The 25,781-nt window shown below is 38.2% G+C and overlaps 1 protein-coding gene across 2 annotated transcripts in view; it reads left to right on the plus strand.

The window, feature by feature from the left end:
- The first annotated feature begins 20,994 nt into the window (after nt 1-20,994).
- The window catches only part of LOC129775980 (follicle-stimulating hormone receptor), a 429,827-nt gene continuing 425,040 nt past the window's right edge, over nt 20,995-25,781 (plus strand). For both annotated transcript variants that reach the window (XM_055781291.1, XM_055781292.1), the window contains exon 1: nt 20,995-22,824. The gene's annotated coding sequence lies outside the window, so the exon portion shown is untranslated. The remainder of the gene's footprint in view (nt 22,825-25,781) is intronic.

Consider the following 25,781-nt stretch of genomic DNA (forward strand, 5'->3'; position numbering starts at 1 on the left):
CGCATTTACTATGCCCTCGGCCTGAGTTGTGCCTCGGTATGTCGAATTAGAGGCAACTCTCTGTAAGTACACTGAAGATATTAAAGCTTGTTTCATTTAGAATCAGGAATCACAAACCTTTTGTACCTTGAGATTGGTTAAGGTGAAGGTGGAAGCTAGCCACAATGGCGCTCATTTCTTTCATATTCCTCCCTCACCTCATATGATCAACGAAGGAAAATATTAAAGAATTATCAACATCGAGTTACTATGCGGAAGAACTTGTTAATACCAGAAGAGCCCCAATTCGCATGTGTTATAAATTTGCCCATGTTACGCTCGCGTATAATCAGAATTTTACTTCATATGCAAATGCACCTTCTATATATATTTATATTTGCAATTGTTCATCGGAACATATCATTCATACATTTTACTTTAGTATTGAATTGTTATTTTTTTTCAAATGTATTCAAAGACTCGTGTTAATTAAGCGCAACACAGTTTGATAAGTGAATTGATATATTTACGTGTGCTATGCTCTTCTCTCACAAACACTATTACTCCATTTTTGCACGTGAGTTTACCTATACTACTACAATGGCTAGCTTCCACCTTCACCTTGAGAGCCCCCGCGGACTACAGACTTTTGTCGGCCGATATATTGGTCGGACGACTTAATAAGTATGTAGCGATATGCATATGGGCACACTACACCGATTCAGTACAAGCCGATAAAAAAGTTTGATAGGCTTCCAGATTGCATTCAAACTATCGGCCGTCCGTTTAATCAGTACTAGCTAGCATCGATCTACGCACACACGACGATTGTTTATCGGCCGATAGTTCAATTCGCTCTCAATTTTGGCATCCGACATACGTGCCCTGCGAATCACTAAGAATGTGATGTACCTAATGCTCTCTGAATCTCTTTTTAATTTTGCTTCACCGTTGTCAAACACAAATTGAATACAGTCTTTCGAGAATATTCGGCAGACAGTTGGCTAGTGTGAGCACTCTTGACCAACCCGACTGTTTCGTTGGCTACCCAACTAGCAACCCAACCCGACCAAACTACGGGTGAAAAAAAGTCTGCAGTCTGCGGGGGCTCTAAATGTACAAAAATGCTCTTATATCAAAATTCAGACAATTTATTGTTCTTTTGAGAAAAAATATTGAGAAAATATTTCCGATACAGTTTTGATGAATTTTCGCACTCTTCTTCGGATATCGTCCATCAAAGTTTGGGCGCTCGAAAACGAACTCAAATTTGCTGCGGACATTTCCTCTACCAATGACCTAATCTAATTTTAGACATGAGAGCTGTTTGAAATCAATTTCCACGTACGTATCGTCATCTACCAGCATGTATTCTTCGTACTTCGTCTGAACCTTGTTGTACAACTTTTGAGCGCGTCTTTTGGCCACCAGATTTTGCATGGAAATTGAGATAACTTTCTCGCATACGAATTTTTCGGATGGTACTTTTGTTAGAGTTGTGTTATTTGATGAGGGGAGCCGGAGAGCCCCGGGCTTGCCTTTATTTTTCTCAATAACTTCAATCTCAGTTTCCGATCGCGAGTTCCACTACGACGCGTCTTCTGATTCGTCCGAACAACAGATGGATGTTTCAGCGCGTCATACACGGTCGATTTAGCCACTTTCAGTGATTACGCGATTAAAGTACCTGACCACGCCGGATTTTCGTTGTGGATGTCCAAAATACAACTTTTTTTTCAAAACAAAACGGATCAACGTGAAATTGTTACCATTGAAAGATACAGGTTTTCCAAACAATTTGCTGTCGAAAGACTTTAGATACGCCTAGTACGGCCGCTGCTATAAAATGAACAGTGATTCCGGATTCTATCTGAATCGATCCTTATCATCACAACTTGTGCCTACTGTTTCTAGGGAGTCCAAAGAGCAATTTTCGTGGAGAAAGAAAATTTTACGCTCTTTATTTGAGTTACTGAAAGGTATTGAAAAAATTCTCATTTTTTATTTAACACCCGTTACTATTGAAAAATACAGTTTTAAACTGTGAATAGATCAATGAAAAGAATTTCAAAATGGTTTTCGATTGCTCATAACATATTGTTTAGAATCTTCTTCATCCATCACCGAAAGACATTATATTCACAGATCAAATTGTTGAAATCATAATTAGAAACCATTATTAGGAACAATTTTCATTGTTCTAGATTTTTTCATTGTTTGCAGAAAACCTTTCAAATTATTGATGTGGATGTTTATTTGATACAATAAAATTGATTTTCATTGATAGTTTTCATTTCGAAAACGTGTATATTTCTCTTACGACTATGAAGGCTAGAGTTACTACATTCCTCGAAGCAATGTAAATGATCGTGCAGGGTTGAAGAATAATGATGATGCCGAATGGAGTGTGTCTTGCTAGTATTGTCATTACTGATAATGTCGATGCTACTGATCGTGTAAGGGCCGCTATAGATGTTGCACCGAGTGCCGTGAGTAGTTTATCGTCAGGAGAAAACAAGCAAAACGTATGAAACCCCAAAATAGTTAGGAACACACCCATAAAATAAAGACCGCATGGAAGAGGTTACTTGAGTCCCCTTTCTACGTGATTATTAACCTGAGAATTGAACAGATGCAGAACGATTGTCTCCGTTTCGCTTCAAGGTGAAGGTGGAACGAAGCCAATGTAGTAGTATATGTAAAATCACGTGTTTTCATGGGGTAATAGTGTTTGTGAGAGAAGAGCAAAGCACACAGTTTATTTTGGGTTTTGTACGTAAATAGATCAATTCACTTATTAGACTGTGTGGCGTTTCACTGACATGAGTCTTAAGTGCGATTCGCATACAACATCCACGTCACGTCACGTTATGTCAATTATTCACCCATGCAATATATATGAGAACATTCACATACACCGGCAAACGGCAGCTTCGACTTATCGTTGCTAATGTATGTGAATGCTTCCATAAGTGTTGCATGAGAGAATAATCGCACTTCAGTATACATTTGAAAAAAAATAACAATGCAATACTGAAGTAAAATGTATGAACGATGGGATTCGATGAACAATTGCAAATATAAATAAAGGGTGTGTCACATCAAATTGCATCACGGAAAAAACGCTGTAGAAATTCGCCCAGTAGACCGATCCTTTTGAAAATTTTAGACAGTAAAATAAAAACTATTAAACAACTTTTGGCATTTTCTGTTTATTCATACTTCGAGCCCAAGCCCGTATGCTCGCACCTTCCTCTTTACCCCGTCCATAAGGTTCTGTACAACGTCAGGTTGTAGTTTTTTTTGAACAGAAATCCATTTTCTCTTGAAGTCCGCCTCCGATTTGACAATTTTTGGGTTCTTCCGGAGGGCCTGCTTCATAATCGCCCAATATTTCTCTATTGGGCGAAGCTCCGGCGCGTAGGGCGGGTTCATTTCCTTTGGCACGAAGGTGACCCCGTTGGCTTCGTACCACTCCGACACGTCCTTTGAATAGTGGCACGAAGCGAGATCCGGCCAGAAGATGGTCGGGCCTTCGTGCTGCTTCAATAGTGGTAGTAAGCGCTTCTGTAGGCACTCCTTAAGGTAAACCTGCCCGTTTACTGTGCCGGTCATCACGAAGGGGGCGTTCCGCTTTCCGCAAGAGCAGATCGCTTGCCACACCATGTACTTTTTGGCAAACTTGGATAGTTTCTGCTTGCGAATCTCCTCCGGAACGCTGAATTTGTCCTCTGCGGAGAAGAACAACAGGCCCGGCAGCTGACGAAAGTCCGCTTTGACGTAGGTTTCGTCGTCCATTACCAGGCAATGCGGCTTCGTCAGCATTTCGGTGTACAGCTTCCGGGCTCGCGTCTTCCCCACCATGTTTTGCCTTTCGTCGCGGTTAGGAGCCTTCTGAACCTTGTATGTACGCAGGACCTCCCGCTGCTTGGTCCGCTGGACGAATGAACTTGACAAATTCAGCTTATTGGCGACATCACGGACCGAACTTCTCGGATCACGTCTAAACTGCTTAACTACGCGCTTGTGATCTTTTTCACTGACGAAGCATCCATTTTTGCCGTTCTTCACCTTCCGGTCGATGGTTAGGTTCTCGAAGTACCGTTTTAGTACTCTGCTGACCGTGGATTGGACGATTCCCAGCATCTTACCGATGTCCCGATGTGACAACTCCGGATTCTCGAAATGAGTGCACAGGATTAATTCACGACGCTCTTTTTCGTTCGACGACATTTTTCCAAATTTACGAAAAATTTACAGTGAAGCATGGCCAACGTGATCTATACACTCTTATCTGATTATAAGCGTAAGCTGAAGATATAATTCCTAAAAATTAAATTTCTACAGCGTTTCTTCCGTGATGCAATTTGATGTGACACACCCTTTATATACAGCAATTCCATGCCAAACCGATATAGTGGTTCTCAGATTTTTGTTAAAAGCGGTTGTTTTGTTCTTTATCGCAAATTTTTAGACCCATATTTTTTATTTTTTTGTTAGGGTGACCATTCTCATTTTAGGGTGGTCCGAAAAATCCATTTTTTTTGCATTTTTGCCAAAAATGACTTTTTTCAAATATTCATAACTTTCGAACCACTGGACCAATTCAGATGTTCGACATATTGAATTAAAGCCAATTAGCTGTTCTTTTTTGGAAAAGTACTACAGTTGTAGAAAGATTGAATTATGTTTTCATTATTATTGATTGTATTTGTTTTTTTATAGTTTTCATGGTCTCGGGACCAAATGCGCTATATATTTTTATATTTTTTCTGAAAAGCTGAGGATTTTTCACATAACATATCTCGAAACCAGGGATGCGTTTTTTTTTTCGTTTTTGAGTTATGATTTTTCAAAGTTAACCGATGGTCCGGTTTTTCCCATTTTGTCCACTACAAAAAATCATAACTTTTGATATACTAGACCGATTCAGATGATCGACATATCAAATTAATGTCCAATGAGCTAGTCTTGTATGAAAAAATATTACACTCTGGAAAAAATGGATTAAAGTTAACATGTTTTAGGTTTTCGTTCAATATTTCTATGCGACTAGACTGGATGCATGTGACTATAATCCAATCAATTTGCAAGTGTGTTAGTTTTTTAAAAAAGGCTAGCTAGTAGAATTTAATTTAATACGTCGATCATCTAAATCGGTCCAGTAGTTCAAAAGTAATAAATTTTTGATAAAAATCATTTTTGGGAAAATAGGGAAAAATGATTTTTTGGACCATCGGTTAACTTTGAAAAATCATAACTCAAAAACGAAAAAACGCTTCCCTGGTTTCGAGATATGTTATTTGAAAAGTCCTCAGCTTTCCAGAAAAAATATAAAAAATATAGCGCCTTTGGTCCTGAGACCATGACAACTATAGAAAACAAATACAATCAATAATAACCAAAACATAATTCAAATTTTCTGCAACTGTAGTATTTTTCCAAAAAAGACCAGCTAATTGGCTTCAATTTAATATGTCGAACATCTGAATTGGTCTAGTGGTTCAAAAGTTTTGAATTTTTGAAAAAAAAAATTTTGGCAAAAATGCGAAAAAATGGATTTTTCGGACCACCCTAAAATGGATATGGTCACCCTAACAAAAAAATAAAAAAAAATCGGTCTAATTATTTGCGATAAAGAACAAAACTACCACTTTTGACGAAAATCCGAGAACCACTATATCGGTTTGGCATGGAATGGCTGTATATAGAAGGTGTATTTGCATATGAAGTAAAAGTGTGATTATACGCGAGTGTAACATGCGCAAGCTTATAAAACATGCGAATTGGGACTCTTTTGCAAGTGTATTTCCACTTATACTTTAGCCATTGAGACTGAAAGAATGTTCCAGGGTATAAAAATAGCAAGGAAAGAATTGCGATCTTACCTTGTATCAACGCCACGAGAAGTCACAAATTTAAACATATTGTAATTAGTAAATTCAAAAAACCAAGGTATTTGAGGAGACCAAGGCAGACCATATAACAGTTGGTTATAGTCGACAATTCCTTGATATTTTCCTTCGTTGATCGTATTTTTTCACATATTCACGTTGGAGCTTTAACCATTCTCTTCGTTGGCCGAGGCATTTTGATTGAATGTAATACTTTTCCGTTTATTATTTTTGACAGCAGAGGCAATCGCGGCAGTGTTCCGAGCTCTGCCATACAATTACAAATCTTAACCAATGTTAAAGTTGCTAAAACTTACATTATAGACCCATTAAACGCAAAAATAATAATTGTATTGGAATGAACACAATTTTATATTATTGATTTTCATGATATGAAACGCTATGACTCAGGAATAATATGTTATTGAGTGGTTGCTATAGCTGTTTCGATGATGTCTGGAATCAGTGTCGAAAGAATAACGATGCTTTCACCAATATGAACAAAACCATTGCGAAAAATTGAATGGACATTTACCCGAATGCAACATTTATCCGAATGAAATGTTTACCCGAGATTCCGACAAATCAGATTATGACTTTCGTCCTGTCCTGTTGATAAATATGATTAAATCAAAACAACATGAAAAAGCAACAAAAATACGAAGTGAAATAAGAAATTGTAATGAGGAAATTTGAAAATGATTTTGAAGACTTCACTGTGTCATTTTTGAAAATTAGTGTAGGCACAATTGACATGCCGTCTTCTTTCCTTTCCGTATTGATGTTTAAGGCCATGAGATCATTCAAAACTGAGCATTATGGAATATTTCGAAAATTAGGCAGGTAATTCTAACATAAAAAGTATAAAGCATAAATGCCAATGATAATGTGGAAATAATTGATAAAAAATGGTACTCACGTATTTACCACCGCTGCGCAGTTTTTATCATGAATTTATTATTTGCTTGTTCTGAGGTCAACGTAATGGGGGTCAAGTCCCCATTTAATGAGGATAAGGCGGCACTAAGCCGACGAGGTGACACAATCCGAGTCGGCAGCCGACCCGCCGTCGGAAGCGGCGGCCTCTCGGAAGCAAACCTGTGTTCCACCGATTGCCCGGTTTGTTTGAAGCACAGGAGACGATCCTACAGTTAGGTCCGCGAGCGTTAGCGATTGTCGGACGGCATACGTTTACCTGGTGCATTACGGTCGGCGGTCAACTCAGATTGCATCATCTTGCCGGCTTGAGGCCGCTTCGGTTCCTCATCCTCGTTAGATGGGGACTTCGCCCCCATTACAGTGATCTCAGAATAAATTTTATCACAAATAAACTAGGGGGTCTCCGTAGCCACATTGGTTGCGCGTTCGCTTAGTAAGCGATCGATCGTGAGTTCAAAACTCAGGGCCCTCATTGACCATCTTTGTGTTGTTACAGAATAGCTACGTCCACGCAACAATCATCAGCGATGGAGATCGATCGACGGTCGAAACAAGATCGATTCATCCATACAACTGTTCTGCTCTGCAAGACACATCGGGCTGCTGTTCTTTAAATAACTCAACAATGATCATATCAACTGTCTCCGCTGTCCAGTGGTCTAACTGGATAATGGAAGAACAGAAAGAATACTCTCACGCCTAAATAGCTACTGTGTAAATGTACCATATGCAATGGTATAGAAGGAATACTGGCGAATGGCAACTGTGTAATGTGCTATAATTATAGATATGATAACCATGTGAAATGTACACGATAAAAATTCGGCTCTGTTACGGCTAAAATACTAATGAGCCTAAAATAAATAAATGGGATAAAAAAAACAAATAAACTCACAATAACAATTGCACTTCAGTACCAGAATACGTATGCACAGAAATTGTCAGTTTTCTTTTAAGTGAACGGGCTGCGTCATCCATATGAATAGATGAATTTCATGATACGTTATAAAACTGCATTCTTTCACTTTTTAATTTTTTTAAAAAGTATTTCATCGCCGCTATTTCTCAAATTGCACTACCCACGAAAAAAACAAACTTTTTGGATGGAAATGAACGTACAGGGCAAATATGATCTTTATTTAACACTCATCAGAAATAAATATACAAATACTTCCTATTAATAAAATTTGCGTATTATGGATTTTGGGTAAATGTGAGATAATTTTTTACACACTGTTTCGCAAAATTATTAATTTTTTGTTGCATATCGGGCGAGCGGTAAGGGACGGAGATGAAAGAAATGAGCGCCATTGTGGCAGCTATTTGTGGATTCCTTCCACCTTCACCTTAAGACAGCTTCCATGGATCTAAATTTTCTTCCTTACTCCGACTGATTCAAGCTCATAGGACTATCCAGCTATCTGCTAGGAAAACAACAATAAAACGTTTATTGTTGATATTCTTTAAGAATCTATCGACTGTCCTGAAATTCTTAGCTCGGGTTCACTTTAAAAATTCCTCTTCGACGTTTGCGGAACTCACAGTTTTATTCCATAGGACAAACTAAGGCTATAAGAATTCAACCATTAATTTATTCAATGTTGTAAGTGATGTTTTCGATTTTTTGCATTTAAAAATAGATTTAACAATTATATCTAGTTCATAAGAAAAGGCTGCACGCTAATAGAAGACGGTGTTAAATGAAAATAAATAATTCAGTTCACCTGCATCTACAATGTGGTCGTGTCGATACTGCCCTTCCATTTTTTAAAAATAATGTATCAATTTCCATTAAAAACAGTGATTTTTTTTTCAGTATTTTATTGTTTATTGTTAGAATAACCTTGTTGAACATATTTTTGTTCGTTCCTATGAACGTCAAAGTATTATAGATAACTGTGGTGCTCAAGTATAGAAACAAACCTCCATCATAACAAATACCAAACTGTCGAATAAGCATCAAGGTGGAATTTGTCTTCGTTGAGTTGATTCGAAAAAAATATCGAAGCAAATCGATTGTGACCTACCGCACTGATGATGCAAGTGCGGCACTTCCTCTGCCGAAGGCCCATCGCACCAAAACAGCATTTCCATTCATCGAATAAACGACAACATAATCGGACCCGTATGCATCCATTCAACACCATAAATTAATCCACTGGGATTGTAAAGCTGTAAATGACGGTTTCGCTTCTTCTGTGTCATTCTGTAGGCCCTGGTCTGCCAATTTTGGTTATCTCGGTCATAATGAGTTGGTTTTCGCATTTTTTTTCGGTACTTCATCTGTGCCCCGTGATTCCGTTGCTTTCAGGTTTGCGTCAACTTTATTGTGTACCATATTAGGCATGCACGGTGCATGTCGCCGAGCTGGTGGTCACAATGCCTGGGGTGAGCCTAAAGTGAAACTGCGAGATAATATCACAAAATACCCCCGGCGGCTGTCAGACATCGGGCGCTAATACAACACAAACAACTATATCGAATTATGTTACTTGTTTTAATGTAGCGCCGTTAATCCGAACGCGGTATAAATAGTGAATTTACAGAAGTATGAAAGAATATACAGAACATTCTATGTATATTCTTTCATACTTCTGTAAATATCTATGCAAAAAGATCGACACCTTCCTCAATCGCTCACCAGCGGTAGCATGAACAAGACATGCATATTATATCGAGGATAACATGCATGGGAGACTGTGCCTCGAAGCACTATCACTAAGACAGCCGCCAGGTATGAATGAATAGGCGCCACGTACCTCCCCAAGTGGCTCGCTCCATCGTCGGCTTGCGTCATCGCCAACATAACGGAAGCATCCAGGTATCGCGCAGAGGCGGCGCCAGAAGTGCAAGCATGAATGAATGGATGGAACGCATCATCTCTGGCCATGTGTTCTTTCGGTTTTCGGAACGATCCTTTCACTCTCCTCCGGGTGGGTGGAAGCTGTGAGTTGTACAGATATTGGGGGAATGAACGTTTAGAACGTTGATGTTGAGAGGAGAGCTAGTGAAGTTCAAAAGAGCGCCAAAATGGTGAGTGAAATGATCTTTTGGATACGCATGTGCGAATCGAAGTAACTCACGAACTGAGGCGTTAAGCAGCGCAAGTTTTATCTCGATAATGTTTTTGTTTTTTCTTTGCAAGTACCTAAGCACACACGAGTATAACTATACATGGTGTTGCAGATTGTTAATAAGAACTAATAAATAACAACAATAAAATACGTCATAGAACCCTAATTCACTTCTCATGCTGTCATGCTTTAGATTCAGTTGTTTACATTAACCCTTTCGCTACGGCTGTGTACTCCGTCGAATTGATACCGCTGAACGGAGCACTGCGCCGAGAAGTGTGCATATCACGCTGGTGTGATCGATGTGCAGTATCTCCCTGATGCTGTCTATAGACGATGCTCTTACACACAAATCATCGAGTGGATGTCGCCTATAGGCGATTCACGTAGCGGAAGGGTTAAATCAACTACGTGTGTACTATAAATCGTTGTTTCGAACTTTTTGACGTAGAACTACGTCTTTCATTAAGGGTGCCAAATTAAAAAACGGGTCACGTTTTTTTGAAATAAAGTTAACATTAATAACTATTTTTTCCGCGAACGGATTTACATCCCAAACGAATCGGAAATTCTCTAAGATTTGTTTGCTATACTATACATTACAATCTCTGCTGCGTGAATGGTTTAAATTGATGACTAGAAGCATTTCGATTTTCCCATACATTTGTTCTTCTTATTTGTGAGTTTTTCTACCCGTACCGTCAATAAAGAGGAACTTATCGACGAGCAATGAAGAGGAATATTTGCCTAGAGTATACAAATTGAATCTCGCTGAGGGAAACTTTCAATCGACACTCGGCTGGTGAACATCGTTTGCTGGACGGGCCTGGGCGGGGGATTGAATGCCTTTCTCAAGGCATTAGTGAGGAGGAGTAATTCAACAGGGTATTTTTGAAGGCTAGAGACGAATGAAATGAAGAAGTTTAAAGTCTCTTTTATTCATCAAGGAAGGAAGGCAAACTTTCAGTATCGTTTTGTATTCGGAGCAATGAATATCGCTTGTTCTTTTTTGTTTTGTGTCATCACATGTCTTCATTTCGGATTGAGCTGTGGATGCCAAATTACTCACTCGCTGATGCCTCTGGAATTGCAATCATTACATCGAACTGACGCCATTGTATAAGATTCTGAACTACACAATTGTGCGGGGAATCGTCAAGCTAGGCAATCATCGGCTCACCGAGAAAATAATAGTTCTGGAATTTTCATTGTGATTTGGTTTCACATGACAGTATCAAAACTTCCCGCCAAGAATGACAGCTAAACTAAGCGAGACTGGCAATATTAACAGAAAAGGCTTCTGTTAAGAAGAACGCAAAACGGAGATAAGTGTGTATATTCAGTTGCTTCAAACCTGCTCCTTCAAGTATCTGCTTCTGTGTGCATCGCAACAATCGCCCAATGTTTTTATGCTATGATGGTCGATTGTTTGGTGGTGCCAATTATGAAGCCGTGATAATGAATATAAACAAGGTGGGGAGATAGCGTAAAGGGGAATATTTGCGCTTGGGTATGAATAATGAATATCTGCTGAGGCAAATATTCTGTCTTTTTAGTTATTCGAAGCAGTTAACATCGCTTGTTTCCCGTCGTCATAGAGGGTTCATTAGTGCCTTAGACATCAATGCAGTGAGCTGAGGCTTTGGTGAAGCAGACGTTTAGGTTGTGCACCAAATAGTTGGTAGGGGAATATCAAGCTAGACCATCGTGAATGTTGCGCTGGAATGTTGTAAGTTTTTTGGGTTCGCGTGCCAGTCGTAACACTGCCTCCAACAAGTATGGTATTCGCGCTAATCCTTATCATAATGAAGCACTCCAACTCTTTTCGAGGTTATTGAGATTGACAGGAAGAGTTTATTTCGTTTATTTCTTTAACTTTCTCCAGATTCTAAAGATGACAGCTGCGCTTATCTCGAGAATGAGAAAGTAATGCAACTTTTCTGGAGACCAGTAATATTAACAGAAGCGTTTCTTTTGAGAATAGCGCAGAATGAAAATTTCGCGGCATTCTAAAAAAAAGTATCCGAAGTTATAAACAAGCAACTTGAATAAAATAACAGCGTAGTACTACGTCAACAATGCTGTCATGTCTTGGACACAACGTCCTTTAATTTTTTTTACATGATCACCTTTTTTTATGACCTTGAATTGAGTCATACAAAATGTTGACGGCGTAATTGTGATTCATAAAGTGATTAATTTTTAATCCATTATCTTTGTAGGGGAAGGCGGGGAAGACGGCCACCTGGGGTAAGATGGCCACTCTCTAGATTATTGAAACAACCAACTATTGGACAATTATAATACATTATTTTAGTGTATTGCATTACCCTCAATTATGTATACCAATTTTGGCGTGTGTATAGGTGAAACGTTATGATAAGACAACAAAGATAAACTTTCCAGATGGCGACCAGCATCGATTTATAATTTTGCTTGCTAGAAATTTAGTGTTTTAGTGGTGAATATGTACATGTCTCGTGAAACCAATGTTATAATAGTAAACACACAGGTCTGTAATGTGTGCTTGTATAGAAAACGGTATGTTTCTAAGCATTTCGTTGAATTATTGAGGCATTTTTATTCGACTCATAACGGGGTTAAGAGAGCCACTATCGTGAGAGATGTGATTTGCCATAAAAGATATAATTTGAACGCACGTCACACCACTTGATTTGTTGATTGCATTACTCGAGGCGCATTCATGGTAAATTTGATATGTTTTTGATAATTATGTTAAGGGTTGCGCACTAAGCCCGTTATAGGTAATCAACCCTTTCATTACGGAAGTGTGCTCCGCCGAAGTGCTACCCCTGTACGGAGCACTGCGGCGAAAAGTATGCACATCGCGCTGGTGTGATCGAAGAGCAGTATGAATTTCATGTCGTCTAAAGACGACGCTCGTACACACAGCTCGTCGCGCGGATGTCGTCTATAGACGACGCTCATAACGAAAGGGTTAAGAGAAAATAACATCTCCCACTCTTGTTACAATTGATCTAAAGTACAACGGCTTTGATCTGTAATACAATTTTTCCGGAAACAACAATCCTCTATACGACTATAATCGTCATACCCATAGTGGTGGCCAACGTTATGATTTTAGTAGCACGATTTTCATACCTTTTTGAATTCATCATATAACATTATGAAATAAGAAGTAAACTTTCTGAAAATCAACGTGATTGTGCAAAACATCCTAAAGATCGATGCAGATATGAAGAAATGCTTCAGTTTTGTATACATTGTGTTTTATTGTACTCTATGCTTAGGGTGGCCGTCTTACCCCGTCCGGACTTATTTGGCACAGTTAGAATGATCCGATTTAGGTCAAATGTGCACCATTTTTGTTCGATAACTTGTTGCCATGGGGAACGTAATTTCCTTATGCATCTTGAGTAGGCTGACCAAATAGTTCAGGTATGAAAGTAAAGGTCCTCAAGAAGGGGGATTCGACTTAGTGCGATAACTGGCGAGGCATCATGTTACTGTGTATTGTTCAGAACGTTCAGGACAACGTTATCCTAGAACGGATACAGGAGAAGACCGACGCGACTCTCCAACGGCAGCAGGCAGGATTCCGTGCCAGAAGATCTTGTGTTGATCATATTGTCTTGGCCCGCATCATCCTGGAGCAGGTCAACGAATTCCAACAGTCCCTATATTTGGTTTTCATTGACTACGAAAAAGCTTTTGACCGACTCAATCACGAAAATCTGTTGGGCTTCTTGAGACGCAAAGGAGTCCCAGATAAAATCGTCAACCTCATCGAAGCGCAGTACGAGGCTTTCACGTGCATAACGGAGCTTTGACCGACCCGAGACGCCGGTGTGAGGCTAGGATGTATACTATCACCGCTATTGTTCATCACCGCTATTGTTCTATCACCGCTATCGTAATGGACGAGATCATGGTGGGTGCAATTAACCACGTACCGAACTGTGGGCTGCCTCGACAGCCTGTTTTCGTGGAGCCTGAAGGGTCCTCGAGCTGGTTGATCACGTTGCCCTACTAGCGCAACAGCGCTCCGATTTGCAGAGTAAGCTGAATGACCTCGCCGAACGCTGCCAGGTCTTAAAATCAACGTCAACAAGGCCAAATTCTTGGATGTAAACGTGGACAATCGCCCCATCTTCACAGTAACGGGGCAAGCAGTGGAGAACGTAGAAAGCTTTCAATATCTTGGCAGCCAGATAGTGTCGGATGGTGGTACCAAGATCGACATAAGTGCATGGATCAAGAAGGCGAGGACTGATTTTGCGAGTCTACGAAATGTGTGGAAAACTCTGGTTAGTAAGCTTTCGCACCAAAATCCGAATCTTTAACTCGAACGTGAAATATATGCTGTTGTACGCCAGCCAGACGTGGTGTGTATCAGCAAAGAACACCCAGAAGCTGCAGGTCGTCGTCAACCGATGCCTGCGGTACCTACCTCGTGCCTGGTGGCCTCACAATTGGATATCGAACGTCGAGCTTCATCGTCGGTGTCAACAGAAGCCAATATCAACTGAATTTTTTTTATTCGTTTTTTATGCATATGTATGTTTCGTTTTTTGAATATAAAAGAAGAATTTTATTTTCGATTCATCTCCTTGAAGTCAGAAAACACCTATCCTACATGAAAAAAATAAATTTATCCAGAATCTCTCAGGAGGTGATAGACGAACAAATTTGACGAAAAAAAAAATCCTTCTACTCATATGTTCGAATTTCAACAATGAGAGAGTTATAAAACTTTAACATTAAAAAGTACGCTACGGAAGACGATTCAGTTGCATGATATAGTAGTGGAACATCTAAATTAGTGGATTTAAATAACATTTTGGAGTGAAAACTTCAAAGTTAGTAATTTTTAATATGTTATTAATAATTTTATCTTAGAAATTCATATTAAACTTGTTTCTATCAATTAAACTAAAGCTCTCTAACCGTTCTACAATTTGTTCTTTGACACCGAACTTCTATCTTTCTCAATTTCGCTGCAATTTCGATATAAACCATTCCCGGTGAAAATTCAAACAAAATCTTCAAAAATCACGTTAGCCCACTGTACATATACTAGCCACTTTGAATTTCACTTTAACGTTGAAAGGTAACGTTTTTGCTTGTAATAATTCATATTTGAAATGTGAATTTTTTTTCATACTGTATATAATCGAGTCCAAAATTGTATATAATCGAATCACATATAATCGAGTCTGTATATAATCGAGTTCGACCTGTATTTTCACAAAGTTTCAGGATTTCAAAAATGAATTAAAAATTTCGACCCCGCACTCTGTTCCTCTAACTTTGTAGTCGAATGTATCTATATGTATAAAAATGGATTTCTGTCTGTCTGATTATTATGGACTAGGAAACTACTGAACCGATCAACATGAAAATTTGGATGTAGGAGTTTTTGGGGTCTGGGAAGGTTCTTATTCGTTCGAGGCCCCTCCCCCCTCTCTAAGGGGGGGCTGCCATACGAATGAAACAAAAAAAATCAGCATTACTCGAAAATTAATCAAGTTAATGGAGCCAAATTTGGCATGCGAAGGTTTTAGGGGACACGAAACGTTTCTATGATGAACAGACACTCCTACCATCTCTCTGAGGGGGGGCGGACTGCCATACAAATGCAATTTCTGCATAATTCAAGAACTAATCAAGCAAATGGAACCAAATTTGGCATATGGAGATTTTAGGGGGCACGAAACATTTCTAAGGTAGTTCAACACTCCTCCCACCTTTCTAAGAAGGGGAGGGAGTAGTCTGTCGTATAAATGAAACACAACTTTCTGCATAACTCGAGAACTAATCAAGCACATGGAACCAAATTTGGCATTTTTTTTCCAATTCATTTATTTGTAAGGCTCAATCGCATGAGCTTTGCGGAGCCACTAATTCATGATTTGTTTTTACAGAATTTCAACTTAAATCTATGTTTAGTAGGTTTCGACCGATTACTTGCGGTTTACTCGAGGTTAGAGGGGCAACAAATTTTGTGGGGTGGATCAGTTAGGGATATGGATATGGGGTATCGTTGTCTCAACCGAGAGCAAATTTGGCATATGGAGGTTTTGGATAGCCATGAATGTTTTTATGGTGGTTTGACACTCCTTTCCCCTCCCTTCTCCTGCTGAACAACTCGAGAACTAATCAAACAAATGGAATCAAACTTAGTAAATAGAAGTTTTAGGGATCGATAAACGTTTCTATGGTAGTTCGACACTTTTCCCCCCTCTCTAAAGGGGAGCTGCCATACAAATGAAACACAAACTTCTGCATAACTCGAAAACTAATCAAGCAAATGAAGCCAAATTTGGGATGTGAGGGTTTTTGGGTACGAGAAATGTTTCTATGATGGTATGACACCACTTCCTCCTCTGGAAAGGAAAAGGGGTCCCATGGAAATAATGCATGTATTTCAACCAAACATATTCCAACCAAACATGACAATTGAAAATTTTCGGAAAACTCTGAATGAAAATGGGAAAATTCGAAAAATTCAATTCGCATGTGTTCTACAATTACATATTGACAAGCGTTTGATGTTTGCGGTAACGAAATTGATCTTCGTTCGAAAGGTGACATTTTAATGTGATAAAACGCACTCCTATATCGTCTTCTACCTATATAAACAAAAATGGATCGCCGAATGTGTTGATAAGAGCAAAACTCGAGAAAAGAATTGTCGAATTCGGGCTGTCTTCCTTCTATCATATTTTCTGTATTAAACATTTATTTCATGTAACGGAGAAACATGTTATTTGCAAGTGGATGAAAAATCTTGCACGAGAATTGTGTCTGAAAATAATCTGATATTATAATGTCCAGTTTTGGTAGAAGTACTGAAATTTTATAGTAAAAAATAATTTTAAAGGGTAGATTAGAAGACCAATCAATGAACAGTTCTGCGATTGGACCCATGAACGTACGCTTAGTAAGAAAACTTGAATGTGATAACGAAAAATAAATTTTGGGCGGAACGAAGTTTGCCGGGTCAGCTAGTATCTAAATAAAAAACAAATTAAAATGCAATTTTTTATGCGAATAGATGTATTCATCCATTCCATTGCAAACCGTTCCAGTAGTTCTCAGACCACGGCCCTCTGTCGGGATTCAAAGTTATGGTTGCCCGGCTAGCGTTTTCGCTTGGCCACGCGACAGTATCCACCTTCAATTGACCTTTCAACCAACTTACAACCGATCCGAAATTTTCGATTTCGGAAACAACCAAATCGACCAAATCAGTTAGATTAACTCACTAAAAATTAAGTGAAATTAAAAAAAAACTAATCCAGAAACTTTCCTTCTTTCAATCGTCTATTTTTTTCCAAATTAAACCTAGCTCCTAACGATGACGTCGCTCTTAGCCCTACTCTATGTATATATCCTACCTCTATAATGGTTTTCCCTACTTGGAAGGGGTTTGTGTGCGCACACTTTTGTTTCAGGATACTCACGAATCGAACGATGACGTTGCAGCACCGGTGATGGAACGATGGAGCAGCCTGATGTTTGCTGATGCGCTCGCACACCGTTCCGCTCACCGACGTGAGTTTTCGGGAATCTCGCTGGCGTTGGCAGTCTTTTCCCTTGACTGAGGCAAAACCACGGTGGAGTGTTGCCGCTTGTAGCGTACGGCAGCCGTGGGACCGAGCTTCCTCACCGATGACCAACGCACTCCAGAATGGCCTATAGTAGTACGCAACTACGAGGCGATAGGCCACTCCGGGGGATTCTACCGACGCATCGATTCACAATGATGAATTGAATATACTCCGGACGCGGAGCCACAAGGCTACATAAATTAATGGTGTCATTAATGCCCTGTCTTCTACCGAAAATACATATTTTATTTTTAGTTTTAAATTTACCTCCGTTCACTTGGTGCGCAAAAACTGCTGCAACCATATTCCTTGTAGAATTGTTCTACAATAATCCTATTCACAAATAAAATTAAAGTTACACAAAAAACCTATTGTCTAATTTAATAAACGACTCACTTCTATTGTTTTTTTGATTCCACACAAACTCACGATTTTTTTAATATTAAAAAAAAACTCCGAAAATTTCTGGAATAGCAATTTCTAATTAAATTACAAAACTTTACTTGACTAAATATTATCTCACCAAAATAACTATTGAAATTTAACACTCCAAGAATCAACTGATTCGCTCGGCGGCTCAGAAGGAAAAGATCGAGTCGGTTTTGTTTCGTGAATTCGAAACCTATCGAATATTCTAGAATACTTTTTTCTGTCCTTTTTCCTTACTGCTTCCGGTTTCACGAATATTGTTCGTGACTTAATTCCCGCCGCGTCATTTTTTGAATATGGAGTCTACATCGATTTATCACTTAAGTCTGATTCCAATAGGTTGTCTACTAATAGGCGTCAAATCTACTTAAACTCTATTTGAAACGACTATGCTCGTTTCACCCTAAGACCTCCATATGTCAAATTTCGTTTCATTTGCTTCAATAATTCGAGTAATGTAGAAATTAGTGTTTAATTTGTATGGCGCACCCCCCCCCCCCTTAGAGAGGGGGGAGGGGTCTAAAACTATCATGAAAACCTTCCCCGGCCCCAAAAAAAACCTACATTCCAATTTTCATGTTGATCGGTTCAGTAGTTTCCGAGTCCATAAGAATCAGACAGACAGATAAACAGACAGACAGAAAGACAGACAGACAGACAGACAGACAGACAGAAATTCATTTTTATATATATAGATAATCTGAATCGGTCCAGTAGTTCAAAAGTTATGAATTTCTGAAAATGTCATTTTTGAAAAAAAAAGGCAAAAAGAGATGTTTCGGACCATCGGTTGTCTTTGAAAAATCATAACTTAAAAACGAAAAAAATCACATCTCTGATTTTTGGATATGTTATGTAAAACAACATCAGCTTTCAAGAAAAAATATAAAAAAATATAGCGCCCTTCAGTCTAAAGCCATGAAAACAACAAAAAACAAATACAATCAATAATTACGAAAACAAAATCTAAATTTTTTACAGGTATAATATTTTTCTAAGAAATACCAATCTATTGATATGTCGATCGTCTGGATCGGTTCAGTAATTCAAATGTTATGAATTTTCGAAAAAAATCATTTTCGGGAAAAAGGGGAAAAATTGATTTTCCGGACCACCCTAAAATGGAAATGGGCACCCTAATAAAAAATGCGATAAAGAACAAATATACACCTTTTCACGAATATCTGAGAACCACTATATCGGTTTGGCATGGAATGGCTGTATTTATGCTTGCAATACTACACCCAAACTAGCGTTGGCAGAAAACATTTCTCGCGTAACTTTTGAAAAGGACCTATCTACATTGATCGATTCTCTTGATTGACTTTCTCATTCGATAACCACGACTTGCATTCAAGTTTGGCGCCAGTTTTGTCACATAGTTTACTAAACGAGATTTTCTTTTACACTCCTGATCTTCGAACACCTCAGGAAATTTTTTAATCGATTAATCATTAACGAAAGAGAATGTCGATGAAGATAATCGATCAATGTAGATTTGTCGTTTTCAAAAGTTACGCGAGATTTCATCGTTGGCAGAAATGATGCCATTTAGTGTGCTGGAGAGTCAAATGCGCAAATAAGGAGCTGTTTTAAAAGCTTAAAAATGGTTTGTATGTATGCGTGAAGACATCTATTTCTGTTTTCTTTTCTCATTTCATTTGGAATTGTGTCAACAAAAAGTCCATTCGACGTCAACGGGGATTGAACCAAGGCCGACTGGAATGCAAAGCTATTTTACACGACCACGCTATCCACATGACTAATGATGATTCAGCAGTTGTTCAGCAAATACGTGATAATATTGCACCTGATTATAAAATGAAATTGGGAAGTGTTTTCTAAGAGTAAAAAAGGAGCGCATGAAGGAGAACAATATCTATCTCGGTCTGGGTCGTGTATGTGGCAAAGTATGCGGAAAGCTTATTTGTCTTTTGTTTCGCTCGCTCGTATTAATCTTATATTGCTGTACCATGTATATTATACAAATGCTTACCAGTATTTGTGAGTCATGAAATTTTCTGTTATGTTATGTATCATTTAATGTCATAAATCGGGATGACAAAACATGACCTAAAAATCAATTTTGGGTGTAGAATAAAATATATCTTATTTTCTGTTGAACCTTTTTCAATTTTTATATTTTGACAACTGTACAACACACCGGTCAAAATAACCGGTTTGGTAGAAATATGTATACAACAATTGTCGGTAGTTCTAGTGTTAAAATACTAACCTCGAGTCAACCGCGAATAATCGGCTTCATTCTACTGAAATAGTTCATAAGTATAATTGTCGAAACATTGAATTCCCGGCCCAGTCACGCTAACGCCAAATGAACCTAAATAAAAAATATATATTTTGGATAAAAAACTAAATTGTAACAATTTTTCACAGTGAAACTGCGTTTTAATAAAAAAACAGCGAGCACTCAGTTACGCACCCAGTATAAAAAAAATTATTGAAGGATATGAAATTAGACTTCTACCGAACATTCGAACAACATTAAACGTAATACGTATTACTTCGAATAGGTTACGTGAAAAACGCATCCTTGTTTGAATTTCAATCATTTTTGTTTCATGTTGTGAGCATTGGATGTATCAATGTTGTTTATATTAGTTCGCTTCCTACTATTATGTGCGAAATGTAGCGAAAATACAACGGCGGCATACTAATGTTTGCTCCAGCGCAGACACAAAACTCGTTTGCCGCCAACCAAACAATGAGTTCTACTATGGATCCCGTCCTGGGTGCTCTCGCCGTTGGCCAAAGTGCGTGCCACTCGCTCGGCCCCACGCTCGTATCCCGTTACTACTTTCGGCAGAAGGACTGAGAACCGAAAGCGTATCGCACACTATCGCTGCGGCAAGTGGCGAAAAAAACCCTGCCAACCAGTACTCTTGCTAGCAGCTGTTCCGCCGCTGCTTGCTCCGGTTTGGTGTCCTCTCACGTGCGAACCTTGGCCTGCCAAAGCAGCAGCAGCAGCCAGCCAGCCAGCAGTACCAAAGTGAGTGGCGAATGTAAGTGTAAGGTATTTCCACTAAATTCGCCGACACCGCCGAGCAGTTGTGTTCGACCATTCAACCAGAACGGTTCACTTTAGCGGCTTTAGATTTACACGACCCGCGGATACATTGGATCCTTCCTCCCCCTCTTGAGTTTAGAGTGTGCAGTTGATCTTCAGGCTGTCCCCGTGTCCGTGTACCGCCTCTCCCCCTCTCGACTAGAACCCCCCACAGTTGATTTGCGTTGGGTTGTTTTAGTAGGGGTTTTGAGCAGGTGACTTCCAGCTGATGAAGATTTGTTCTCGTCTGTTGTTGACTGTAGCTCAGAAGATCTGTGGACTGTAGTATCCTGCCACCACCTGATGACGGGTGGAGTTTCGATGTTCGACGCGAATCGGATGTAGTGGAGTTGAACCCTCACCGCAGGAAGTGTCTCTGTTAGGGGAAGTGAAGTACACATGGTGCTTAGACGCAAATTTCTCGCGCCACGTTTGATTTAACCGGTAACAGAGTACTAGTGTTATTGAAAAAGTTTTCTCGAGGTTGGAAAACGAGCAGCGAACGGGTTGAGCCGTAGATTCGAGTGCGCTGAAGGAGGACACGAAGTAAAACTGGTTTTTCGATTCGTGCAGTGTTTAACAGGACTATAAAAAAATAATGTCGTTCAAATTGAAGTTCATTAAAAATTAATAGTATAAGTGAAGGAGATTGTTGCAAAAATTCAGTCGTCACCGGCCTAAACGAGACTTTCGCTCACATATGTTGTGGTGGCCTACAGTCCGTTTCGCCTCGTTCGTATGATTACTGTCGGCAGATAGTCCACTGGCAGCATAAAACTGGCTCCGTCGTGGAGTATGTCAATGCTCAGTGTAACGGCTCGAGCGAGCAAAATAAGCATCATTATGCAATACCTCACTCGCCATTGTTGTTGAAGAACAAGTCCCGGCGGTATTAGCAATCAGTGCCGAGAAAAATGAAATATAATGTAAACCACAGAAAAAGGTAAAAAGCAGACTTAATGTAGTGCATGATTCACAAAATGTACTTGCAACAACGTGCAAAAAAAAACGTAGACGGGAAGAAAACATAAAAAAATAATAGTTGAAGCGTAAAAATCGGTGAAATGAAGCATAAATAATGATCCAACGAGCAGAGTGACGTCGAAAGTACGCTAAAAAAGTGCGCCTTTTCCCGGTTTAATGAATGAACGTAGATGAATAATGAATAACGCAAAAAAGCGGCACGTGCACACGTGAGGCGTTCGAAGGTTTAGGGGTTCGATAGCATCATCGCGTTGAATGAGAAGAGAATCATAATTGTACACAAATTTATGCACCCAATCGTGTGTCGGTTTTTTTTTCGTTTCGTTGTGAGTTTTGTGATTCGGTGCAATCTTCTGTGAAAACTTCACTCGCGTGTTTGCGGGAAAAGTGCATCACAAGTTCCATCAGCAAGGAAAGTCATTTTTCTAGCTTATCCGTTGTGTTGTCGAACGTGATTTGAAAGAAGATTTTTCTTGCGTTCTGAGAAAAGCCGAGAAAAAAAGAAAATAGTTGGAAAAGCAGCAGCGAGTGGCAAGTGTGTAAACGAGAAGTGAGAACCGTTCAAATTTCGATGTCGCATGGAGAAGGAAAAAAACCCCGACAAAACGACGGATCATTTGTAGTGGCGGGGAGAATAAATGATGATTGAAATGGGAGAAGCTGTCGAAGTGAATTAATGCCGACAGATGCAGCGAAGATCATGTGGAAAATTTGGAGGTGAATTGGAGAGGTGCATTTCCACGAGTGAAACTGTGCTGAAGCACTGGGCGTCGCAGTAGTTTGTTTTACGTTCCGGTGGGGTGAGCGGAGAAATTGATGTTAGCTGTTTGTTTTTGTGATGTTCGCCATTAGTCAATGGGAAAGTGAGTAGAAAATTTGGATGTTGAAGAGCGTTTATCTGTTTTTTTTCTGCTTCGAATCGTTTTGTGAAAATTACATTGCTCTAGATTTGATGCATTTCAGTTATGTTTCAGTTATCTGGATTATACCAAATATATTAATGATCGATAAGACCACAAAAGTTTTAGATAAAAATGGGACAATTCAACAAGAACAACATACTCTATGTGTGATTTAATCATCAAACATTGGTTGGGTGAATTATTAAACATGGGTTGGGAAAAAAGTTATCCATTATCTTCTCGATAGCTGGGTTTCGTGATCAATATTTCGCGTAATATCGGTCATACAATTTCAAGTTGAGGCTCGTTGTAAAGGTGACATTTCTCAATAAAAAAAAATCTGTTGCTGGTTTTTGTTTGTTCTATTCAGTTGTGAGTTACAGGGTGTGAATCATAAAGGTCAACAAAGGGAAAATTCGGTACATTTTACATTTTTTCTTTTATAAATGCGAAAATGCAAGCCAGGCCGCTGAAACTGTGAATGGTTTTTATGGTGCCCATACTGCAATAGTATAATACGGACAATTTAATTAATTTTTTTTTTAATTTTCAAAAGACATAAAAAAAAGAGTTTAGTGCAATAGACGAATTTCATGCCAACTCGACTGCCCGTCAGGGTTACCATATCTACAGAATAATCTGTATTTATACAAATTTTTCAGACTTTTTGAAACCAAGAATCTGTAGGTACAGATTACAGATTTTTCTGGTTTCCATACAGATTCACAGATTTTTCAAAATGACGATCCAATATTAGTAATGGCTTGATCTCGATATTTTTTCCTCAACTCACCAATTTTATACATATAGCATTCGAATCAGTTTGAATGAAAGTCATTTTGGCATTCGTATGTAGCGTATAGTACTACTTTCTCATGTTCAATCTAAGACGAAAATATGCAAAAGTCCGCGTCATCGGCTTGCTTTAGAATAAATAACTAACACTGTTTATCTTTTTGCTACTAAAGTGCAGTGAATGCGAATTTCTACGTGGATACCACCAACATCGTCAAATTCATAATCTGCCAATCAATGATACTATAGCTAAGATTATGCTTCAAAATCCTTAACCTTTTGCGGTCGTATAAAATTTCGACATTTTTACTTGGAAAAGTAGTTATATATAACTTTGTGAGATTATGAAAGATGAACAAGATTCCTTCTATTTTCTGATAATATTCTGATAAGTTTTTTTTCAAACAATGTTTCTTATGTTTATGTTTAAAAAATATTTGCTATAATACTTCTTCGTGTGATATCTTTCGCATGTATCACAAAAATAATTAGTTTGGCGTCTTCCACTTTTTATCTTTCTATTTGATCATACAGAGCTTTACACAGTGCTGCAATACATGGAGTTTTCCAATAATCCTTCCCTCAGGCATGGATGACAACTTTTGTTTATACTGAGTACCGTTATGTATCATTCATAGTAGCACCGTTTTGGCTCGTGAGAAAGTTAAAATTCGTTTAGAAAAAGTGTGAACTGATACATTGTTGCATAAATTATAATATTAGTATACTTCTTTGCTCTGGTGGCTGAGAGCAGACAAAAAACCGCAAAGGGTCACAGATTTCGATACAGATTTTCTGAGAAAAAAACACAGATAAAAAGATTTTTTGAGACCAAAAACACAGATTTTTTTATGGCAACCCTGCTGACCGCTGGCAGCACCATTTTAGATAGCAGTGAAACGTTGTGGGTGTAAAGACATGGGTCATATATATCTATATGAATAGCCCTTAAAATTTCCAACAAGTCGTTCATACATCGGAAGATGAGCACTTTTACAGGGAAAAAGTTTTTCGAACAACAACTATTTCATGTTTTCTTTGAAAAAAAAACTATTGCTAGTTTTCTTTAAAATCAAGATAGCGATATAGTTTATACGACAAAGCTTTAAATCTTGTTAAACTATGAACTTTTGTCGAAGACGTCAACATTCTATCTGTTATAGTTTTTGGAATATAAGTCATTGTTGTATGAATACTCCTGAAAAAAATAATGTTTTGCTCGTAACATTTTTGTGTGTAAATTCTCACGTTTGACATGTCTAAATAGTAACATATTTCTAAATAGTGAAAAGTTAGCAGATCATGCAAATTGCGATAATTTATACATAAAAATGTTACAAATTGAACATTAATAGCATTTTTTCAAAGAAAAACATGAAAAAGTTGTTCGAAAAACTTTTCCCATGTAAATGTGCCCATCGTCCGATGTATGGAAAACTTGTTGGAAATTTTATGGTCTATTTATATCTATTTTTTCAGAATTTTAAAAGCTTATGATTTCGGGAAAAATGAATTTTTATTTTCATAATATTTTTTTCTCAATGAATTTTTTTTTCCAAAAAATTCTTTGGAATTTTTTTATAAAAACCTAAGTAATTTCCTGCATTTAATACTCATAATGTTCAATTCGTTACATTTTTATGCATAAATTGTCGCATTTTCAATACTCTGCTAACTTTTCTCTATTTAGAAACAAGTCAAGAACATGTCAAACGTGAGAATTTACACACAAAAATGTTACGAACAAACTTATTTTTTTTCAGGAGTCTTCATACAAAAATGACTTATATTCCAAAAAACTATAAAAGATAGAAAGTTAATGTCTTCGACAAAAGTTTATATTTTAACAAGATTTAAAACTTTGTCGAATACATTATATCGCTATCTTGACTCTAAACAAAATTAGGATAAGTTGTATTTTTTGCAAAGAAAATATGAAAAAATTGTTGTTCGAAAAACTTTCTGTAAAAGTGTCCATCTTCCGATGTATGGACGACATGTTGAAAAATTGTAAGGGCTATTTCATTTTGGAAGACGCCAAACTAATTATTTTTGTGATACATGCGAAAGATATCACACGAAGGAGTATTATAGCAAATATTTTTTAAACATAAACATAAGAA

Source organism: Toxorhynchites rutilus, chromosome 3 (assembly GCF_029784135.1).
Source record: "Toxorhynchites rutilus septentrionalis strain SRP chromosome 3, ASM2978413v1, whole genome shotgun sequence".
Classification (NCBI taxonomy): Eukaryota; Metazoa; Arthropoda; class Insecta; order Diptera; family Culicidae; genus Toxorhynchites; species Toxorhynchites rutilus.